Raw genomic sequence first — 18,122 nt, 5'->3', positions numbered from 1 at the left:
TGCCAATGCGGGGGACACAGGTTCCATCTCTGGTTCGGGATGAGTCCACATGCTGTGGCACTACTAAGACCGTGTGCCACAGCTGCTGAGCCCGGACACCCTGGACCCCATGCTCTGCAACAAGAGAAGCCACCACAGTGACAAGCCCCAGCACTGCAGGGAAGCAACTAAACCCACTTGCTGCAGCTAGAGAAAGCCCACCTGCAGCAACGAAGACCCAGTGGAGCCAAAAATAAAAATAGATAAATAAATTTAAGCAATTACTGTTTGTAATACTTCTCCCACCTTCAGATATACTTGGTGTTCCCTAGTTCAAAGACACTTTATTTTACAGCCTTTACAGAATCAATTTGTTGTCTTGTATTAGCATGGGAAAAATGATCTGTAGATCTACTTATTAATTTTTTCCCCTGGTAATGTCATTTTAATTATTGTTTGTTGTTGTTGTTTAGTCACTAAGTCATGTCTGACTCCTTGCTTCACCATGGACTGTAGCCCACGAGGCTCCTCTGTCCATGGGATTTCCCAGGCAAGAATATTAGAGTGGGTTGCCATTTCCTTCTCCACTTTATTATCCAGATGTTAAATGACTATCATATTGCTTTTCAAAAACACTGAGCCAGGCAGCAACAAATGAGAATTCCCTCACAGCCCTGTCAATACTTCTAAAAAAAAAAACAACTTTACTGAGGTAAAAACAACTTTACTGAGGTAAAACCAACATATGATAAATTGTGCATGTTTAAATTGTGCAATTCATATGTTTTGATGTACCCATGCAAAACCATCACGACAATCAAGATAGTGAAGGCATTCCTCACTTCATAAGTTCCTGCAGGCCTCTTGATAATTCCTCTCCCCTCTTTCATTTCCAGCAAACACTGATCTGTTTTCTGTCACTGTGACTTAGTTTACATTTTCTAGAGTTTTATGAAAATAGAATTGCACAAGATGTACTGTTTTTTTGGTCTGTTTATCAGCTTTTAAGCAACTTTCCATAGTTTAACCTCTACTCCCTTTTTCAGAGATACTAGATGTTGCCTGGTTCTCAGTTTTCCCTCTGCTCACTTAAGGTCAGCTTCCACTGGTCCAATTACTGCTTTCCAGCTTTCAATTTTTTTTTTCCCCCTTGAAAAACTCCTGTGTGAGTCTGGGAACTCTTGCATCTCTATTGTGAAGGTGAACTCAGCACAGGGCATGCCAGGGAGCTGTCTGGTCATTGTTGCTGTCTCCTTTCCTGTTCTCTTCATCCTTGTGGGTTTGTGCCTTTAAAGACCCCTTTAATGTTATTTTAGGGTTTGGGAACAGAAATAACAGTAGTGAATGAGTTCATATCTGCCATCTTTATCTGGAATCTGAGACTGTTCAAAAATGAAGATTATTCGAGAGAAAGCTCTGCACTGGTTGGAGGCATCAGAGGGCTCTGACAGCATGTTTGAAGCAGTTGCTGCAGGAAAACAGATGAAAAGATATACTGCATTCTTGGTTTAGAAGAATCAATATTGTTAAGATGACCCTATCACCCAAGGCACTGTACAGATTTACCGCAATTCCTATCAAATTACCGATGGCATTTGTCATAGAACTAGAACAAATCATTTTAAAATTTGTATGGAAACACAAAAGATCCCAAATAACCAAAACAATCTTGAGAAAGAACAGAGTTGGAGGAATCACTTTGCCTGACAATACCACAAAGCTACAGTAATCAAAACAGTATGTACTGGCACAAAACCAGACATATAGATCAATGAAACAGGATAGAAAACCCGGAAAAAAAAAAACAAAACCCATGCACTTATGTCAGTTAATCTATGACAAGGCTCCCCAACTGGCTTAGTGTTAAAGAATCTGTCTGCCTATGCAAGAGACACAGAAGATGCAGGTTTGATCCCTGAGTTGGGAAGATCCCCTGGAGGAAAAAATGGCAACCCACTCCAGTATTATTGCCTGGAGAATCCCATGGACTAAGGAGCCTGGTGGAGAAGGCAATGGCACCTCACTCCAGTACTCTTGCCTGGAAAATCCCATGGACAGAGGAGCCTGGTAGGCTGCAGTCCATGGGGTCGCTGAGGGTTGGACACGACTGAGCAAATTCACTTTCACTTTTCACTTTCATGCGTTGGAGAAGGAAATGGCAACCCACTCCAGTGTTCTTGCCTGGAGAATCCCAGGGATGGGGGAGCCTGGTGCGCTGCCGTCTATGGGGTCGCACAGAGTCAGACACGACTGAAGTGACTTAGCAGTAGCAGCAAGGAGCCTGGTGGGCTACAGTCCAGGGGGCTACAGAGTCGGACATGACTGAGCACAACAACACAACACAACACACACACCGCAATCTATGACAGAGGAGGCAAGAATATATAATGGAGAAGATAGTCTCTTCAATAAGTGGTGCTGGAAAAACTGGGCAATTACATGTAAAGGAGTGAAATTTGAATATTCTCTAACACCATACACAAAAACAAGCTGAAAACAAAATCATTTCATGTTGCCATTCGTGCTGTTCAGACTGCCCAATGTACTGGTTATGTTTACTGTTCAGTAAAAGCTCTTTTCTCCTTCCTTCCCTCTCTGTCTCCCTTCATCCCTCCTTTTCTTCTTTTATTTCAGCAGCTGATGTGGGGAAATTTCCCAGGAGGAGAACGTGCCTGCTGTGAGTAAGGGTAAATGAAGACAAATGAGATGCTGCAGCTTAGTTTAGGATGCTGTGAAGGTCAAGAGAGGCACCTCAGGAGTCAGTTAAAGGTGAGTCTTCCTGCCAAGAAAAGAAGAGGGAGAAAGGGAAGGGAGTTAAGATAAGCCTCTGAGTAAGGGGATTCTGAGCTTCCCTGGTGGCTCAGATGGTAAAGAACCTGCCTACAGTGCAGTGGGTGGGAAAGTCCCCTGGAGAAGGGCAGGGCATTCCACTCCAGTATTCTTGCCTGGAGAATTCCATGGACAGAGGAGCCTGGTGCGCTACAGTCCATGGGGTTGCAAGAGTCAGACACGACTGAGTGACTTACATTTCATTTCTAAGGGGTTCCAGGGCCTGAGGCCAGGAAAAGACTTAGTTTTTATTTTGGGGACTATGCTACATGACATGTGGGATCTTAGTTCCCTGACCAGAGATCAAACCTATGCCCCCTGCAGTGGAAGCATGGAGTCTTCACCACTGAATCATCAGGGAAGTCCCAGGAAGAGAAATTTAAGAGCGTATAGTTTCTGAGGTGGCAGGAACTCAGCTGATGAGGAGCAGCCTGAAGGCCTGGACTTTTTTGGTGACGAGGTAGAAAGTTCCTTCCTCATACAGAAAGACCAAGTGGCTGATGAGTGGGTGGGTGTGGAGGGACAGGTTTGGGAAATGGGTTCAGGTAGAGACTACAGAGTTCGTCTAGATGAGTTTTTGTTATCCTAATCTTAGTAAATGGAATCTAAGGCTTCCTGAGAGTGGAGAGTGGCTGGGAGGAGGAAGGGTCTCTGGGGTTTAGGCCCTGAGAAACTAGGGATCCCCTGCCCAGGTGTCTCTCAGGGGCTCTGCTAGGGTCACTCCAAAGGTAAGAGTCTCTTAGCCCTGCTAGATAGTATCGGCTGAGAGAATCTTATTATAGCATTTACTTCCTTTTCTTTTGATGAAAGTTTAAAGGTCACCGTTTGCTCTTGCAAAGGAAGTTCCACAAATATTCCATGTGCAGCTTTAGAAATAAACAGCAGGACATCAAGTTCATTGCAAACTCCCTGTTCTGGGGGAATTCCCAAGGAAGTGGAGGCAGAGTTCTGGGAGAGACAAGACGAATTCAGAGTGATTACTCAGTAGCTGCAGCAGGGACCAGAATTTCCCTGCACGTTTCCCAGGTTCTCATTTGCCAACTCAGCCTAGAGGTATTTGTTGACAAAAAAAAAAAAAAAAGCTGTGGGTGAAATAATTTATTTTTCAGGCATTGGCCTCCACCCCTGCTTGGCTTGGAGGACTGGTTCCTCTTTGTCTGGGATGGCAGAGGAAGAAGGCCCTGGTGTCATTATGGAGGAAAGGGAAATGGGTGGGTATCCACTTGTAACAGTAAGCAGAGCTGAGTGTCAGCTGTGTAGACATTCTACAGGTTGTATCTGAATCCCCATCTGCCACTTTTGAGGTATTGGTGAGGACTGTGAATGGTTCTGGGACATCCATCCCCGCTTTGGGGCAGATAACCCAAATCTCACTTTCTATGGATGGAGGGTGGGAGGTTAAATGTAAGTTATGCAGCCATACTGCAGGCCAGAGAGTAACATGCCAGAGTCTCATATGTCATTCATCATTTGTGAATAGCTGTGGTATCAGGTTCAAGGTTAAGGCCTTCCTACTAGCTCTGGGGAAACAAAATTTCCCTATTAGGCTGAGATACTTCTGAATAGAGAAGCACTTGGAGGGTTGAGGGACTAATGTGTTATTTCCAGATGCTTTGCTTTAAAAATGTAGATTTCTTGGACTTCCCTTGTGGCACAGTGTTTGGCACATCTGTCTGCTAATTCAGGGGACACAGGTTCTATCCCTGGTCCAGGAAGATTCCACATGCCTCAGAGTAACTAAGCCCATGTGCCACAACCACTGAGCCTGCACTCTAGAGCTCACAAGCCATGACTATTGAAGCCCATGTGCTGCAACTTCTGAAGCAAGAGGGTCCTGAGCCTGTACTCTGCAACAAGAGAACCCACTTCAATGAGAAGCCCATGCACGCAATGAAGAGTAGCCCTCGCTCGCAGCAGCTAGAGAAAGCCCATGCAAAGCAATGAGGGCCCAGCACAGCCAAAAATAATAAGTAATAAATAAATAAATAAAAATTAAAAAATGTATACTTCTTACTCAGGTGAGGGAGCATGGTGAGTCCGAGCAGGACCAGAAGGACAAGGACAAAAAGAGGAGGGAAGAATTCAGGGTATCAAGTATGACAGTGTGTATTAATTAGGTTGGTACAAAAGTAATTCGGTTTCAGACCGTGAATTTTAAATCATTATAACTAGGTTAAAATCATTATAACATCTTTATTAATCAAAATAGGAACCATTACAATCAACCCATTTTTGCCAATGAGAAATGAGTTTATTTATTCCTGTAGCATAAAAATCCATGCTTTTGGAGTCCACGAACTCATAGAAAGTATTTTCTGCCTCCTGCGGCTTGTGGAAGCACTTTCCCTGCAAAAAGTTGTCAAGATGCTTGAAGAAGTGGTAGTCCACTGGCAAGAGATCAGGTGAATATGGCAGATGAGGCAAAACTTCACAGCCCAATGCATTCAACTTTTGAAGCATTTGTTGTGCCACGTGCAGTTGGGCATCGTCGTGGAGAAGAATTGGGGTCATATTGTTGATCAATGCTGGCTGCAGACATTGTAGTTTTGGGGGCATCTTATCAATTCACTGAGCATACTTCTCAGGTGTAATGGTTTTGCTGGGATTCAGAAAGCTGTAGTGGATCACATGGGCAGCAGACCACCAAATAGTGACCATGACCTTTCTTTTTTTTTGGTTAAAGTTTGGCTTTGGGAAAGTGCTTTGGGGCTTCTTCTCAGTCCAACCACTGAGCTGGTCATCATCAGTTGTATAAAATCCACTTTTCATCACACGTTACAATCCAATTGAGAGATGGTTCTTTCTTGTGTAGAGTAAGAGAATGCTTCAAAATGATGATTTTTTCAATTTTTGGTCAGCTCATGAGGCATCCACTTATTGAGCTTTTTCACCTTTCCAATTTGCTTCAGATGCCCAATGACCATATAATGGTCGACATTTTTCTTTGGCAACTTCTCATGTAGTTGTAAGAAGATCAGCTTCAATGATTGCTCTCAATTGGTCATTGTCAAGTTATGATGGCTGGTCACTATGGTCCTCATCTTCAAGGCTCTCATCTTGTTTGAAAAACTTCTTGAACCACCACTTCACTGTATGTTAGCAGTTTCTGGACCAAATGTGTTGTGTATGTTGTCAGCTATCTTTGCTACTTTATGATCCATTTTGAACTTGAATAAAAAAAGAATCCCTCAAATTTGCTTTTTGTCTAATATCATTTCTATAGTCTAAAACAAATGTAAAATAAACAGCAAGTAATAAGTTGTTAGCCAAAAAAAAAAAGCAAGAAATGAGCATTAAAATGATGTATAACATAACCACATTTATTTAAGAATGTGTTCCAATAGTAAAGAGCAAATTTCAACAATGCAAAACTGCAATTACTTTTACAGGGGAGATGGCTGAATAGAGGAGAAATGTGCCTACATTTGCCCACCCCTAAGCCCAACTGATAGTCATTTTGTACTTTATTGAAACAACAAAGACAGTAGGGCAGGAACTCTCTTATTGTCCACTTGAAACACCGAGTTCACCTATCTCTGCTTCTATTATGGTGGACGAAGTGTCCCTAGGGACAATGGTCATCTTGAACTCTGGCTTCTACATCTCCCCTCGTGCCCCAGCCCATGGTCTGTTCAGGACCCTTTTCTCAGCTACATCATCCATCCCTCCCTCTTTCCCAGGTCTCTGCCTAAGTTCTGACCTTGTGAATAAGTCCTTTTTGACCCCACATCCCTCTTCAGCCACCACCTCACTTCTTTGTGTTCCTTCCTGGAGGGTTGTAATTCTGCCCTTTCTTCATTCTACTCCAGTGTGATTTCTGTGGCCACCACTCCCCTGATGCCAAAGCCAATCCTTGACCACCATCTTGCAGCTGGTTATCTGTCCTCATCTGCCCCAACCTATCAGCAGCACTGGACACAGGTGGCCACTCCCTTGTTTTTGAAGTGCTTCCTTGCTTTGGTTTGTGTGACACTTAATTTTCCTGGTTTCCCTCTTACTTTTCCTCTGCCCCTGGTTGCGCTTTTCAATCACCTTTGCTGGCTCTTCCTCTCCTACCTCTTAATATTGGCATGTCCCAGGCTCAGCTTTGTGTCTGTCTTCTTTAGTCCCATGCTTCATTTACCCTCTGTTTGTCCACTCCTAAGTTTATATCTCCAGCCTGTGTTTGTTTTCTCTGAGCTTCAGACTTGTACATCTACCCAACTCTTTGCCATCATCACTTGAGTATCTAATTGATATCTCAAACTAAACATGCCCGAATGAGAATCTTCGACTCATCACCTACTTTAAGCCTGTTCCTCTCTTGGTCTTCCTCAGTAAATAGCACCAAGATTTACCTAGTTAATCTTAAGAAGTTCTCTTTTCAAAAAACTTTTTATTGGAGTATAGTTTATTTATAAGTTTGCGTTAGTTTCTGCTGTTCAGCAAAGTGAATCAGTTATACATACATGTGTATTCACTCTTTTTTAAGATTCTATTTGCAGGTCATTACAGAATAGAGTTTCCCTGTGCTATAATTAGGCCCTTATTAGTTATCTATTTTATGTATAGTAGTGAATATATGTCAATCCCAATCTCCTGAAACAATTTTTTTTAAAGAAACTATCTGATTCATTAATTTTCCTCATTCCCATATCCAATCCACTAGGATGACTATTACTTCTACCTCTGAATTGTATCCAAAATCATTTTTTTCTTTCTTTGTTTTTCTCTAGAGAAATTTGGATGCAACATATTCTGAGCCACCATATTCCTTGGATGGTGCAGTAACTTCCTAATTGGTTTCTCAGCTTCCACTTCTGCTCCTGGCCAATCCATTTTTCACACAATGGTTACAATAATGCTTAAAAAATGTAAATCTGGTAGTGTTACATTTTACTTAACATCTTACAATGGTTTCCCAATAATCTTATAATAGCTCCAAATTCCTCAAAATGATTTATAAAACCTGATGATGTTGGTCCTTATCAGTTTCATTTCATACCACGCTCAGTGATGTGCTGAAGCCACTTACATCTGCTTCTGAGATGACTCTGTGCCGGGCTTTCCAGCTTCGCATTTATTGATACCATGTTGGTAGCTTGAAGTTGGCCATGATGGAACTATTGACACCTTGGAAACTGGTATACGACAAAACCCAAGAATTTTTGTTTTCTCTCAGAGGGTCTCCTCTTTCTTATGATGTTCCAGCCACACTGGCCTTCTAGCTTTTACTTGAACTCATCCATCAGGTTGCTGCCTTAGGGTCTTTATGCTTATATAAACTTATAGTTCTCTCGGTCTGGATTGTTCTTCCTTTCCGTGGTTGACTTGTTCTTATCATTTAGTGCTTAGTTCAGAGTCATCTCCTGGAAGAGGTCTTCCTTGATGAACCTCCTTAATTCTGCTGTGTCACTCTGTTTTATTGCTGACACAGCATTTACCTCTAACTGAAGTAATTAAATTTAAATTTTATTTATTTATTTTCTTTTCGGCTGCATGGGGTCTTCACTGCTTTGTGTGGGCTTTCTCTAGCTGCAGCGAGCGGGGATTCCTCTTCTTTGTGGTGCATGGGCTTCTCATTGTGCTGGCTTCCCTTGCTGCAGAGCTCAGGCTCCGGGCACCGGGGCTTCAGTGGTTGTGGCTGGTGGGTTCTAGTGTGCAGGTAGCTGTGCAGGTTTTAGTTCTGTAGTTGTGGTGCCCAGGCTTAGTTGCCCCAACGCATGCGGAATCTTCCTGGACCCAGGATCCAACCTGGGTCCCCTGCATTGGCAGGCAGATTCTTATCCACTGCACCACCAGGGAAGGACTAAATAATTTTTTTACATGGTTACTGTTGTCTCTTCACATTAAAATGTTGCCTCCTGTTGCCTCCTAGTACCTAGAACAGGGTCTGGCACATGGTTGGTGCTCACTAAACATTACTGAATGAATATGTTAACTTCTTTATGTTCTTTATCCTCCTGGGCCTTAATTTCCTCATCTAAAACAGGATCACTGAGGTGATGTCACAAGATGGTGATAGGAGACCCCATTCTCTGTCTCCCAACAAGGATCAACACTTAGACAGCTATCTATGAATGAAAACAGCTTCAAGAGAGCTCTGGAATCCACTTACAAAATATCAGCAAGAAGGTGGAAGAGAAAAAGAGAGGAAGAGAAAATCTGAGCATAACCGCACAAAACGGGAAGGAAGAATAGTTCCATTTTGCCTACATCATCCCATCCCTCGAGCCAGTGTTGCACAGCACCAAGAGGGAATTCCCCAGCTTGAGAGAGTCCCTGTTTCTGGGAAGGCGAAAGCAGGATCAGCCACCAGCTTCCCTTTTGGGGCACTACGTGAAGGACTCACTTCATTTTCACCCCACCTGGCGACAAACTACACTTACGTCACATAAAATAGTCATTAAGTGAAGAGCTGTAACAAGACACAAGGTAGTTGTTTAATAATAAAGGTGTTAATTCATCAAGAGGATATAATAGTTGTAAACATGTATGTACTCGACATTGGAGCACCTAAATCTATAGGCAAATACTAGTATACATGAAGGGAATAATAGACAACAGTACAATAATAGGGGACTTTCAACAATGGATAGCTCATCTACACAGAAAAGCAGGAAAGACATACTGAACATGAATTGTGCTTTAGAGTAAAAGAACCTAACGGACATATATAGAACGTTCTATCCAATAGCAGCAGAATAGATGTTTTTCTTCAAGCACGTGTGGAACATTGTCAGCATGGATCATATGTTAGGTTACAAAATGTATCTTACACATTGTGTATGCTCAGCTGTGTCCAACTTTTGCGACCCCATGGACTCTAGCCCACCAGGCTCCTCTGTCCATGGAATTTTCCAGGCAAGAATACTGGAGTGGGTTGCCATTTCCTCCTCCAGGGGATCATTTCTTAGCAGATTTTAGAAGATTGATATCATACCTAGTAACTTTTATGACCACAGTGCTGTGAAACTAGGAATCAATAACGGAGGAAAAAGGAAAATTCACAAATCTGTGGAAATTAAGTGATACCCTGAGGAACAACCAATGAGTCAAGGATAAAATAGAAAGGAAAATAAAAAAATCTTGAAACAAACAAAAAAGAAACACAATATACTAAAACTTACAGACTGAAGCAAAAGCAGTGCTAAGAGGGAAGTATATAGGGATAAACGCTACATTAAAAGAAAGGAAGTATTGCAAATAAGTAGCCTAACCTTACTTCTCACAAAAGTAGGAAAAGAATGAACTAAACCTAAATTTAGCAGAACAAAAGAGGGAACAAATTTCACAGTAGTAATAAGTGACATAGAAATTAGGAAGACAATAGGTGAGAGTGACAAAACGGAGTTGATTTTTTAAAAAGATAAACACAGTTGACAACCCTGAAAAAAAAAGAGGATTCAATAAGCAAAATTAGAATTAAAGAGAGTTTTCAACCGTGATTTCAAATCACAGAAATACGAAGGAGCATAATAAATGACTATGAACAATTATAAGCCAACAAACTGGACAACCTAGAGAAATGGATAAAACCAATACAATATTGTAAAGTACAAAAAAAAAAAAAAAGAGAGAGAGAAAGAAATAAAAGAAAAGAAATATAAAATACAAAAAAAAATTTTTAAAAACACCAAAAAAAAAAAAAATAGAGAAATGGATAAATTCCTAGCAAGGTATAATCTACCAGTCTAAATTATGAAGATATAGAAAATCTGAACAGATCAATAATGAATAAGGACTTTGAATCAGTAATCAAAAACTTTCAACAAAGAAAATTCTAGGACCAGATGGCTAGTGAATTCTACCAAACGTTTAAAGAAGAATTAATGCCAATTCTTCCCAAAATCCTTCCAAAAAATATTTAGAAGAGGAGGGAACAGTTTCAAACTCATTTTATGAGGCCAGCACTACCCTGCTATCACAACAGGCTACTAAGAAAACTACAGGCCAATATTCCTGAAGAATATAGATGCAAAAATTCTCAAAAAAATTTAGCAAGCCAAATTCAACAGTACATTAAAAGGATCATACACTATGATCAGGTGGGATTTACTTCTGCCATGCCAGGATGTTTCCACATTAATCAGTCAATGTGAAACACCATAGTAATAGATAAAAGACACAAATCATATAATCATCTCAATAGATGCACAAAAAGCACTGAACAAAAATCTGCATCCTTTAAAAACAGAACTACTGGGGACCTCCCTGGTGGTTAAGACTCCACAATTCCAGTGTAGGGGGCCTGGGTTCCCTCCCTGGTTGGGTAACTAAGATCCCACATGTGGCTCAGTGTGACCAAAAAGTTGTTGTTGTTGGTTAGTTGTTCAGTCATTTCTTACTCTTTGCAACCCCATGGACTGCAGCACACCAGGCTTCCCTGACCTTCACCATCTCCTGGAGCTTGCTCAAACTCATGTTCATTGAATCAGTGATGCCATCCAATCATCTCATTCTCTGTCGCCCCCTTCTCCTCCTGCCTTCAGTCTTTCCCAGCATCAGGGTCTTTTCCAATGAGTCAGTTCTTTGCATCAGGTGGCCAAAGTATTGGAGCTTCAGCTTCAGCATTAGTCCTTCCAAGACTGGTTGGATCTCCTTGCAGTCCCAGGGACTCTCAAGAGTCTTCTCCAACACCACAGTTCAAAAGCATCACTTCTTTGGTGCTCTGCCTTCTTTATGGTCCAATTCTCACATCCGTATATGACTACTGGAAAAAAACCATAGCTTTGACTGTATGGATCTTTGTTGGTAAAGTAATGTCTCTGCTTTTTCATATGCTGTCTAGGTTTGTCATAGCTTTTCTTCTGAGGAGCAAGTGTCTTTTAATTTCATTGCTGCAGTTACCATCTGCAGTGATTTTGGAGCCCAAGAAAATAAAGTCTGTCACTGTTTCCATTGTTTCCCCGTCTATTTGCCTTGAAGTGATGGGACTAGACACTATGATCTTTGTTTTTTTTTTTTTTTAATGATCTTTGTTTTCTGAATGTTGAGTTTTAAGCCAAAAAGGAAAAAAAAAAATGAACTATGGTGTGATTCAAATGTCCTTAGACTTCATCAGCCAGAGAATCTATGTTATGTGGGCTTCTGCTTGGACTTGCTGATGTGTGACCTCTCCCTTCTCGCCTAGTCTCTTCCACTGTGTCAGGAATTTCCCAAAGCCATGGTGCAACCCAGGAGCTTCAGAACAGATCCACACACGTTTTTGCTTCCTCTCATTTGCACATGGCTTCCTTGAGCTCCAGTGTAGGGGAGGGTTTCCCAAAGTTGCTCTACAGTCTGTAAGTTGAATTGGGAGGGGCCTTCAATACTTGTGCTGGCCTTTGGCTTCTCCTAAGCAGCATGAAACACAAAAACTCTCAACAAGTAGCTCTCTGGCCCTAACTTCTCCCTCCTCTGAGAACACAAAACCAGTCTACCAGAGCATAGATGTAACCTCGCTGATGTAACAAAACATCAGATTTGTCTAATCTTTCACCTTTTTAGAGCAGATATTATACATGTAAAATATGCATTACCTAAAACATACACACTATACTATATATCACATATATTATGTGTGTATATATGTAATGAATGTATATAATATGTATTATATTACATATATATACATGTAAATTATGTATACAAGTATCAATATGTATATAGCAAAGCTAGATACAAACTAGGGTAATAATATAGTTCACTATTTTCTCTGGGCAGGATTGATTTGCTATCCTATGGGAAAAAAATGATTCACCACTCATCCATCTTCTGCAGATCAAGATCTAACTCAACACCATCTGGGCCTTGATCAATAGTAAACAGTAAGTTAAACAAAAACACTTTTCCTCTAGAGATTTTCCTGGCGGCTTAGTTGTTAAGAATCCACTTACAAGGCAGGACAAGCAGGAGACCCAGGTTTAATCCCTGGGTAGGGAAGATCCCGTAGTGAAGGGAATGGCAATCCACTCCAGTATTCTTGCCTGGAAAATTCCATGAAGGGAGGAGTCTGGTGGGCTACAATCTATAGTCACAGAGAGTCAGACACAAATGAAGCAACTTAGCGCGCACGCACTTTCCTCTGGAGAAGGTGTTCAGCAAACTGACCCATGAGTTTAATCTGGCCTTTTGTTTGTTTTTGTAATAAAAATGTATTGGGACACAGCCTGTCCATTTGTTACAGGTCTTATGCCAAAGCAATGGTGTTGAGCAATTGTGATGGAGATGTTATGACTCTCAAGCATAAAAGATTTACTATCTGTATTCTTCTAGGAAATAAAAATATTTAGAACATCTGGTGCCTTTTAGGCATGCTAGTTAGATGCTGCAGCTACTGCTGCTAAGTTGCTTCAGTCATGTCCGACTCTGTGCGACCCCATAGACGGCAGCCCACCAGGCTCCCCCATCCCTGGGATTCTCCAGGCAAGAACACTGGAGTGGGTTGCCATTTCCTTCTCCAATGCATGACAGGGAAAAGTGAAAAGTGAAAGTAAAGTTGCTCAGTCGTGTCCAACTCTTCGCGACCCTATGGACTGCAGCCTACCAGGCTCCTCCGTCCATGGGATTTTCCAGGCAAGAGTACTGGAGTGGGGTGCCATCGCCTTCTCCAAGTTAGATGCTGAAAAGGTGCAAATAGTTTTTTGTCTTTTCCCCATTGGATAAATTTTCTCAACATAATGTTTTTACTCTTATGCCTGCCTTAAATGAGCAGTTCTGCCTTAGTAAGTCCAATTGTTTAGACTTTAGTGATGTCAGTCGGTAAAGAGAAGGGGTCTAGGATATGCGGCAGAGATTTTAACAGAGAGCTTGGAAGAGAAAGGGTGGAGGCAGCTGTGAAGGAAATGGATGGAAGAGATAGGGACATTCTAAGAAATGGTACTCAGGGACTTCTTGGCAGTGCAGTGGTTGAGACTTGGCCTTCCAAATGCAAGGGGTGTGGGTTCAATCCCTGGTGGATGAGCTAAGATCCCACAAGATCTACAGTCAACATACAAAACCATAAAACAGAAGCAATATTGTAATAAATTCAATAAAGACTTTAAGAATGGCCCACATCAAAAACAATCTTGAAGGGAAAAAAAGAAGAAGTGATGCTTGGGCTATGGACACTTTTCATGGGGTTTGTGGAAATAAGCCAAGAATCTGAATTACTTGAAAATTGCTTTTTGTGGCCAAAATGTGTGTGTGTGTGTGTGTGCGCACGTGCGTGTGTTGGGTAGATGTTTTCCCTACTAGGACTCAGCCCTGAGACTAGGCAGCAGAGTTGTCCATCATTTGAGATTCAAAGGGGCCAGTGAGAATGAAGCATTCAAGGACTGTTAACAAGTTGGGAAGAAAGAAGAAGCACAGCATCCTGAAGACCACTGGGGACCAGCTTCTCTTAGTGGGATGACTTCCTGTGATGTTAGTTAATTTTTTTTTTTTTCCTTAAGGTTTGAGAGTTGCTTGTGTGGGAAGTTCCCTGGTGGTCCAGTGGCTAAGACTCTGAATGCAGGGGACCCGGGTTGGATCCCTAGTCATAGAATTAGATCCCACATGCCACAACTAAGACCCAGTGCAGCCACATAAATAATTAAAAAAAAAAAAGGAGCAATTTTTGTGTTTAGAAAAAACATTTATTTGAGCCTAAATTTGTTGTGAACTATACCCATTATTAGAGAAGGCAATGGCAACCCACTCCAGTACTCTTGCCTGGAAAATCCCATGGATAGAGGAGCCTGGTGGGCTGCAGTCCATGGGGTTGCTACAAGTCGGACACGACTGAGTGACTTCACTTTCACTTTTCACTTTCATGCATTGGAGAAGGAAATGGCAACCCACTCTAGTGTTCTTGCCTGGAGAATCCCAGGGACGGGGGAGCCTGGTGGGCTGCTGTCTATGGGGTCGCACAGAGTCAGACACGACTGAAGCAACTTAGCAGCAGCAGCAGCAGCAGCAGCATACCCATTATAAATTTAAAAACCAAGATTTTTCTTAATAAATTCAAATTACAAACCTTGCTATTCTATTTATAAGGCTAATTTTTGATACAGCAATGAGAAAATCACTCTCATTTTTTAAATTAATAGACTGTTATTTCACTGCTTAAAATATTAAATCTCATTAAATATTTAGCTTTTATTTTAGCATAGTAAATTGTGTTTTCCTTAAATATTTTAAGCTATAAATTTAATATACCTACAAATTTAGTAAGTGATTCTTGCAAACACTTCAAAAACCTGCCAGGGGCAGATTTAGAAATCTAGTGAGTAAAGTATTTCTAAACACCTAAGCAATTTCTATAACTCCAAAAAAAGAAAAAGAAAAAAGAAATTAGTAAATCAGGCTCTAAAAATTCAAACACTTTTTACCAACATAATCAAATTTTCTATCCTTCAAATTAAAATCAGAAGCCTAATATCAATTACACATTTCAAATTGGAATGGCAAAGTTAATATTTCAAATTCTTTAATGTTTCAATTTTTTAATGGTTTCAGGCACATTAAATAACAAAGACAGTTTACCAGGAAAATCTTAGAAACTTATTTCTAAACTAATACCAAGGTGACAAAACAATGGATGTTATTTATATCATCAGTTCTACCCTTTTTTTTTCTCCTTTAAGTACTTTCCCAGTGTTGTTAAACTCCTTAACAGAGGGGCACAGATCATAGATTAACTGTCTTAGATGGTGTGTAGGTCAAAGATTCTGACCCTGAGGTTCCTGGGTGAAAGATTTAGGAATTTGATTTGGACCATTGGCTTGAAAATCTGAACCCGTTAGTGACCTCTTTTTGGATAATTCTCGATGCAAACCACAATGTAACACACTCAGTCAACCCTTAGTGTTGGAGTCAGGCTGCTGAGTCAGTGGCAAGCCTTCGGATCAGACTTTTTAGCTGTGAGTTGATTTCACAACTAAGCCCAGGGACGTCTTTCAAAGGGCACTCTTAGGCAATTTTTATCTTAACCGCTTTTCATCTTTTCCCCACCTCTTGTGTATAGATAGAATCTTGCCTGTTGTCTGGATTGTAGTTAATATCTCCCATTGGTTTATCAGTTGCAACTTTCTTTACTACCTGAGTTTTTCGCCAAGTGTTCGTTGATGACTGAGATTCTGTACTCATTGTATTGATTAATGGGAACTTTAATACTCATACACATAACATTTCAGCATTCTCATGCATTTACTGCCTGTGAAAGCCACTGTTGACAGTCATCATGTAATAATGAATAAAGGGGAGATGACTTTCAGGGCCTTCTAGAACCTGGTACGACCTTAAAGGAGGTGAAAGTCTGAAAGCGTTAGTCACTCGGTCATGTCTGACTCTTTTGATTCTGTGGAACATAGTCCGCCAGGCTCCTCTGTCCATGGGATTTTGCAGGCAAGAATACTAGAGTAGGTAGCCATTTCCTCCTCCAGGGGATCTTCCTGACCCAGGGATCGAACCTGGGCCTCCTGCACTGTGGTCAGATTCTTTACTATCTGAGCCATTAGGGAAGCCCAAAAGAGCTGATGGTAAAGCACAATAGTGTTTGGGGCTTGGCAGAGGAGACTCCACTAGAACATACATACATAGTCGGGGCAGCTCAGTCTGCTGGATCTGAGAGTAAGAGTGAGGCAGTGAAATAGTCCTGCTTAGGGAATCAGGAGAGGAGAACCCAGACTGTGCAGGACTAATGACCACAAGGACCTTGACAGCTGGCATCACTGAGCACTCTGAGCTGTCTCATTCAGAAGGCAGGAAAGAGCTGCTTCGTATTTCCATCCTAGGAATGACTGACCTACCTGCTGCTGTACCCATGTATATCCCTGCACACCTGCGCCAAGCATCACCTCCCCTGTGAGCTACTGAAGGTTTTGGCTCCTGTGATTCTCCTTTTTCTCTTCCCTCTACTGACTGACTCATATAAACCTCCCTGTGTGTTATAACAGCTCTTACCTTAAACATAAAAATCCTCTTTTGACCCCACAGCCCCCTCCAGCTACCTTGGCATTTGTCTGGCCTTCTCACTCCCACTTTTATTTCACAGCAGAACTACTGAGAGGAGCCTTGCCTACTCACTGGCTTCACTTGCTCGCCTTCTATTGGATGTGCTCAGTCACTCAGTCATGGCCAACTCTTTGCGACCCCACGGACTGTAGCCTGCCAGGTTTCTCTGTCCATGGAATTTTCCAGGCAAGAATACAGGAGTGGGTTGCCATGTCCTCAGCTTTGTCCTTGCTTTTTTCTAAAATGAAAGAAAACATTATTTACTTATTTATCTATGGTTGCACTGGGTCTTCATGGCTGCGTGCAGGTTTTCTCTAGTTGTGGTGAGTGGGGGCTACTCTTCATTGCGGTGTGCAGGTTCTCATTGCTGTGGCTTCTCTTGTTGCAGAGCACAGACTCTAGGACACACAGGCTTCAGCAGTTGTGGTACTTGAGCTCTAGAGCACAGGCTCAGTAGTTGTGGTGCGTGGGCTTAGCTGCTCCTTGGCATGAGGTATCTTCCCGGAGCAGGGATCGCACCTGAGTCCCCTGCATTGGGAGGGGTTTTCTTGACCACTGAGCCACCAGAGAAGTCTTATCCTCGTTTTCGTTATGGCCACACACCGCCTCTTCCTCACTGAATCCAGTGGCCAGGTCCTCATGTACTCAACCTGTCAGCATCGTTGGATTTGGTGGACCCCTCTTAATCATTTTTCTCCTGTCATTCTCTTCCTTTTCCTGATTTTCCTCTTCCCTCAGTCTTTCCTCCTCCTCAATGGGCAGCCTTCAAATCAAGCTTTTGAGCTGTGAGTTGATTTCATATCTAAGCCCCATGGACATCTTTCAAATGGCATCCTTACGCAGTTTTTATCTTAACCGTTTTCATCTTTCCCTCACGCAATGTAAATAGATAGAATCTTGCCTCCTGTCTGGATTGTAGTTAATACCTCTCTTTGAAGGCTCCATTTCTCCCTTTCCACCTCTCCACGTAGTGCCTCTGGCTCGGTCTTTGGCCACTCTCTCTTTTATAGCTACATACTCTTAGTAGCTATTCTCACGAGACCCCCAGCATTTCATACCTTTACATGCCAGTTATTTCTGAATCTGAATCTCAAGGAGTATGCCCATTTTATATTCTCATAGAAGTCTCATATGAAATGAAGTTTTCACTCCTCAAATGAAACTTGGACAAAACAAGACTTCTGGACCACCCCTCCCCTCGCCATACCCTTTGTTCCTTCCCAAGTCTTCCCCACTTCCATTAGATACCCGCATTTGCCCACTTAACCAGCTTTCAGACCTGTGAGTTCCCCTTGATTACACTCTTTCCCTCACCTCCCACATTTACTCCATCCGCCAGTTCTGTAGTCACTACGCCAGAACACATCCCTTCCCAC

The sequence above is a fragment of the Bos mutus genome, chromosome 11 (genome assembly GCF_027580195.1).
Source record: "Bos mutus isolate GX-2022 chromosome 11, NWIPB_WYAK_1.1, whole genome shotgun sequence".
Lineage (NCBI taxonomy): Eukaryota > Metazoa > Chordata > Mammalia > Artiodactyla > Bovidae > Bos > Bos mutus.
This window is presented reverse-complemented; position numbering follows the sequence as displayed.